The sequence below is a fragment of the Argentina silus genome (assembly GCF_951799395.1).
Source record: "Argentina silus genome assembly, chromosome: 22".
NCBI lineage: Eukaryota > Metazoa > Chordata > Actinopteri > Argentiniformes > Argentinidae > Argentina > Argentina silus.
The window spans coordinates 205,942-212,217 of NC_139676.1; the positions used below are offsets into that span (position 1 = coordinate 205,942).

The following is a 6,276-nucleotide window of genomic DNA, read 5'->3' on the forward strand; positions in this document are numbered from 1 at the left end:
TGCGTGTTTGTGTTTGTGTTTGTGAGTGTGAGTGTGTGTGTGTGTGTGTGTGTGTGTGTGAGTGTGTTTGTGAGTGTTTGTGAGGGTGTGTGACATTACATTTACATTTTTGGCATTTAGCAGACGCCTTTATCCAAAGCTACTTACAACAAATACATTTGTTTAAGTAAGTGAATCATCTGTCCATCAGTCATCATAAGATAAAGTAATCAATGCTCGGACCAGGGGCTATTGGCAGTCACAATGCTAGAAGAAGGAAGAAGTACTTTACTACTACTTTCTTTAAAAAAAAATAATATTTACAGTAGAGAAACTTGTACAGGGGGGTAGTGGGGATGAAGGAATGTGTGTGTGCGTGCGTGCGTGCGTGCGTGCGTGCGTGCTTGCGTGCGTGCGTGCGTGTGTGTGTGTGTTCGGTTCTCTTCAGTAGCCCAGTATGAGATGTCCCTCAGTATGAGACGTCCCTCAGTATGAGATGTCCCTCAGTATGAGACGTCCCTCAGTATGAGACGTCCCTCAGTATGAGACGTCCCTCAGTATGAGATGTCCCTCTTGTCCCTCAGTATGAGACGTCCCTCAGTATGAGACGTCCCTCAGTATGAGATGTCCCTCAGTATGAGATGTCCCTCTGTATGAGACGTCCCTCTTGTCCCTCAGTATGAGATGTCCCTCAGTATGAGATGTCCCTCAGTATGAGACGTCCCTCAGTATGAGATGTCCCTCAGTATGAGATGTCCCTCAGTATGAGACGTCCCTCAGTATGAGATGTCCCTCAGTATGAGATGTCCCTCAGTATGAGACGTCCCTCAGTATGAGACGTCCCTCAGTATGAGATGTCCCTCTCTTCTCTTGTCCCACAGATCAACATCATGAGCTTCATCGCTGAGCTGCTAGGATGGTTTGAGGTGCAGAAGCCTGACTTCGTTCAGCCCATACAGCCGCTGGACCTGACAGGTGTGTGTGTGTGTGTGTGTGTGTGTGTGTGTGTGTGTGTATGGTTGATGTATATAATATGTTTTAGTAGGTGTGTGTGTGTGTGTGTGGCTCCATATACCATTTGCAGGCCATTTGCTTAATGGTGCTGATAGAGCATTCATTAATATTGGTGAAGTAATGATCTGGCATTCATACAACATTGATGATGTTTTTCTCCCTCTGTCAGATGCCTCAGGGCTGTTAGACTGCACCAGTCCTGTCAGTGGGAACAGCAACAGGTAGGACCAGCACACACACGCACGCACGCACACACACACACACACACACACACACACACACACACACCTCAGGCTGCAGCTCTTTAGTTCTGGCAAAGAAAGAGCTAATTTTACTGATCAAAGACTGGCATTAAACATCGTGACAGTTGGCAGTGAAATGCACAACAAACAAACCAACCAACCAGCTCCGGTCCCGATCCCCCGAGGCTGAATCCAGAATGGCGTGATTGGTTCTGATTACATCATCATCGGTAGCTTCTAAAGCGTCTACCATCTACAGTACACAACTGTAGCGAGTCCTGTGATTAGATTATGTATATCGTGGCGTCTTTGTCTGGCGCTAAAACAATCGAAATGCCATTTTTCCCCAACGTATGGTGTGACACATCAGAAGATGGTGGCATGAGGCGTGAATATGGCATTTGCATATTTCTTGAAGACGACACACCCCTCTCTATGAGCCAAACAAACAACCCAACAATAACCAGCGTTATTTGCCAATCAATCATCAATGAAGCGATCTACCGGTTGCTAACCTCGAGGCGACCTGGCGCCCCGGGAGCAGGTGGAGAGTTCACGCACCGTAACGCTACTTTGGAAAATTGGCCAAGAGCGTCAAATTCTGGCTCAAACCTCGGATCCTTCTTGCTTATCTGATCTGACGGCGCCCGCTTGAAAATCACCCTGATTCACTCAAATCTCTCTTTGGTTCATCATGTTCTTTCGTTCGGTTCGTTTGGTTCACCTGTTTTGGGATCAACAAGGAACATTTCTTTACCTCACGTTTCAGTGCGTCTCAGCGCATCGCGAATGGTTCACAACCCACAAATAGAACTGTTTCAGCGTCTTTTGCATTGTGAATGGATGGTGTTATGAATGGTGGCGGGTAGGCTGCAGGTTAGAGAGGCCGGCCAGGAATCAGAAGGTCGCTGGTTCAGTCCCCACCCCAGGAGGAGGGGGATGTGAGCTGGTTTAGTCCCCACCCCAGGAGGAGGGGGATGTGAGCTGGTTCAGTCCCCACCCCAGGAGGAGGTGGATGTGAGCTGGTTCAGTCCCCACCCCAGGAGGAGGGGGATGTGAGCTGGTTCAGTCCCCACCCCAGGAGGAGGGGGATGTGAGCTGGTTCAGTCCCCACCCCAGGAGGAGGGGGATGTGAGCTGGTTCAGTCCCCACCCCAGGAGGAGGTGAATGTGAGCTGGTTCAGTCCCCACCCCAGGAGGAGGGGGATGTGAGCTGGTTCAGTCCCCACCCCAGGAGGAGGGGGATGTGAGCTGGTTCAGTCCCCACCCCAGGAGGAGGGGGATGTGAGCTGGTTCAGTCCCCACCCCAGGAGGAGGGGATGTGAGCTGGTGACTGGAGGGTTGCTGGCGTCATGTCTGCACTGCCTTGAGCATTAACTGACAGAGCTGAAGAGGAGCTTTGTTCTCCCTGGCGGTGTGTCCTGGGGCGTTAGGAGGGGGAGGGTGGGTTGGGGGAGGGGGGTTTCCAAACAGTTGATTGGTTGGCAAATAAAACATGGTTTGTTTGAAGAAAATGAACGTATGGTGTGACACATCAGAAAATGGTTGCATGAGGTGTGAATATGGTATTTGCATATTTCTTGAAGACAACACACCCCTCTCTACGAGCCAAAATAAACAAACCAAAAAACGGTGTTATTTGCCAATCAATCATCAATGAAGCGATGTACCGGTTGCTAACCTCCAGGCGACCAGGAGCAGGTGGAGAGTTCACGCACCGTGTCACTACTTTGGAAAATTGGGGTGCAGAAATTCTGAACAGTGATTGATTGATGGATGGATGATTGATTGGGAAATAAAACATGGTTTGTTTGAACCCTCACCCTCACCCTCACCCTCACCCTCACCCCTACCCCTCACCCCTCACCCTCACCCTCACCCCTCACCCTCACCCTCACCCTCTCCCTCACCTCACCCCTCACCCTCTCCCTCACCCTCTCCCTCACCCTCTCCCTCACCCTCACCCCTCTCCCCTCACCCTCTCCCTCACCCTCTCCCTCACCCTCACCCTCACCCCTCTCCCCTCACCCTCTCCCTCACCCTCACCCTCACCCCTAACCCTCACCCTCACCCTCACCTCCACCCTCACCCTCCACCCTCACCCCTCACCCTCACCCTCTCCCTCACCCCTCACCCCTCACCCTCACCCTCTCCCTCTCCCTCACCCCTCACCCTCACCCTCACCCTCACCCCTAACCCTCACCTCCACCCTCACCCTCACCCTCTCCCTCACCCTCACCCTCACCCTCACCCCTAACCCCTCACCCTCACCCTCACCCTCACCCTCTCCCTCACCCTCACCCTCACCCTCTCCCTCACCCTCACCCCTCACCCCTCACCCTCACCCTCACCCTCACCCCTCACCCCTCACCCCTCACCCTCTCCCTCTCTCCTCCAGTGGTTCTCCTTCCTTCGTCTTCAAGCAGCCCTTCGTGACCACATCCTCCCCAGTGTCATCTCCTGGTAAGAAACAGAGAGGGGGGTTTTGGGAAATGTAGTTTTTTTTTAAGTTGTTTTCTTTATTATGGTCATTCTCCCTTTTTGACACTTGTTTTAATGTCACATTCAGAGGGAAAAACATGGACGAAGAAACAGATCAGGTAGGCGCAGCTCACTGTTTCAGTGTACGAACATATTCTATGTTTTAATATTCACAGTTAATCAGTTAATCACCTTCCCCTCCCTCCCATGGTTTTTCCTGTTTCTTTCTATATTTCTCCCTTTACCCCTTTCCCTCTCTCCCTCTCTCCCTCTCTCTCTCTCTCCCTCTCTCTCTCTCCCTCTCTCTCTCCCTCCCTCTCTCTCTCTCACCCTCTCCCTCTCTTCTCTCTCTCTCTCTCCCTCTCTCTCTCCCTCTCTCTCTCTCCCTCTCTCTCTCCCTCCCTCTCTCTCTCTCACCCTCTCCCTCTCTTCTCTCTCCCTCTCTTCTCTCTCTCCCTCCCTCTCTCTCTCTCACCCTCTCCCTCTCTCCCTCTCCCTCTCTCTCTCTCTCTCCCTCCCTCTCTCTGTCTCTCTCACCCTCTCCCCCTCCCTCTCTCTCTCTCCCTCTCTCTCTCTCTCTCTCCCTCTCTCCCTCTCTCTCTACCCGTCCAGTCGTCCTCTCTCCGCAGTGACATTCAGCATCCCGTTCGGCCTGGACAGTGACGTGGACATCGTCATGGGCAACCCTGTGCGTTCCGCCAGCATCGACAGCCTGACGGGCCGCGTCCCCGCCATGACATCACTGCCGATGACGTCATCGGGGATGACACGTGCCCCCTACAGCCCCCCGGAGGACCTCAGTCACCTGGTCAACGCCTCAGCCCCCCAGCGCTGCTTCTCGTGGGGGGGCCCGCACACAAACTCGCACACACACTCACACACACCCCCGCTGGGAGAGCTGCCTACCATCGAGGAGGCCCTGCAGATCATCCACACCTCGGGAGGGGGAGAGAAAGGAGAAGGAGGAGGGGGAGGAGGAGGAGGAGGAGGAGGAGAAGAGAAAGGAAAAGGAGGAGTTGGAGGAGGAGGAGGAGGAGGAAGGCCCGAGCCTCGTTTACGTCCCGAAGGCGCCCCGGCAGGTTTCTTCTTGCACTCTCCCGAGGAGGGCGTGGCTCAGCTCAGTAGCTCCGCCCCCTGCCGCTCCGGCATGCTGTACCGGCCAGTGGGAGGGGGGGGGGAGGCGGGGGAGGGGGAGAAGCGGCGGAGGGGAGGGGAGAGGCGCCACAGACGCACCTCGGACGTGTCGCGGGACGACGACTCTGTCCTCCGCGACGGCAGCGTGGACTCCTCGGAGGCCTCAGATGACCTTCCCCGGAACGCCCCGGGCAATGTCCGCCCTGGCAATGGTCGCTACGGCAACGGCGTCGTCAATGGCGGCGGCGGCAGCCCGCGGATGACGAGCTTCGCAGAGCGCCGCGACCGCAGGAGGCAGCCAGCCGCCCCGGGGGAGGAGTCAGCGCCCCCCGCCACCCCGACCCCCACCACCCCGACCCTTACCTCCACCCAACCCTCCACGCCAGGGACCCCCGGCTGCCAGGACAGCCCAGGGTGGAGGGCCCCCGAGCCGGGCACCGAGGCCTGGGAGCTGGGGGCTCGTCTGGAGGAGAAGAGGAAGGCCATCGAGGCCCAGAAGAGACGCATCGAGGCCATATTCACCAAGCACAGACAGAGGCTGGGCAAGACGGCCTTCTTACAGCTGAAGAGAGAGCAGGGAGAGGGGGGAGGAGTGGGAGGAGGAGGGGGAGGAGGAGGAGGAGGGGGAGAGGAGCCGATCTCCCTGGAGGAGCGCCTCACCTGCATGGAGCAGCAGCTGAGAGAGGAGGAGGAGAAGGAGGAGAGAGAGAAGGAGAAGGAGAAAGAGAAAGTGAAGGAGAAGGAGAAGTCGGAGGAGGGGAACTCCCGCCCTCCGCTGCGATTGGAGAAACAGGTCACGTTTTCCCTGGATACGAGGAAAGGAGCAGAGAAAGAGAAGAGAAAGAGGAGGAGAAAGAGAAGGAGAAAGAGAAGGAGAAAGGGGAGGGATCAGAACAAGGAGGAGGGCCGGTCTTAGGGGAGTACAACGAGGTGGTGTTGAAGTTGAGTGAAGCACTGAGGTCACTGCAGAACGACATGCAGAAACTCACCGAACAGCAGCAGCAACTGATGGGCAAGAAAACCCCACCCAAAACTGCAACCAAAACCCCACCCAAAACTGCACCCAAAACCACCCCCAGAAGCACCCCCAGAACACCACCCCGGACCCCGACCAAGACCCCACCCAGGACCCCCACCAAGACCCCACCCAGGACCCCCACCAAGACCCCACCCAGGACCCCCACCAAGACACCCACCAAGAGCATCAGCAAGGCGTGGGTGATCCCCGCGGGCCTCAAACCCCCCAACGCCGCCTCCCCCTCTCGCCGCTCCCACCCCCACCTCTCCTCCACCCCCCCGAAGACCCCCATCTCCTCCTCCTGCCCGGCCCCCCGCACCAAGATCCACTCCGCCGCCGCCGCCCCCCGCAGCCCCAAGCACCACCCCCGACCCCCCCACCACCCCCACCCGCGCCCCTCCGAGCTCAA

The 6,276-nt window shown here is 56.2% G+C and overlaps 1 pseudogene across 1 annotated transcript in view; it reads left to right on the plus strand.

Moving 5' to 3' along the window:
* Nucleotides 1-6,276, plus strand: part of LOC310821968 (calmodulin-regulated spectrin-associated protein 3-like) — a 19,126-nt pseudogene that overhangs the window by 12,492 nt on the left and 358 nt on the right. Inside the window, exons 9-13 of the transcript in view lie at nt 861-954; nt 1,163-1,214; nt 3,633-3,697; nt 3,804-3,834; nt 4,328-6,270. The product of the transcript in view is annotated as a calmodulin-regulated spectrin-associated protein 3-like (transcript). The remainder of the gene's footprint in view (nt 1-860; nt 955-1,162; nt 1,215-3,632; nt 3,698-3,803; nt 3,835-4,327; nt 6,271-6,276) is intronic.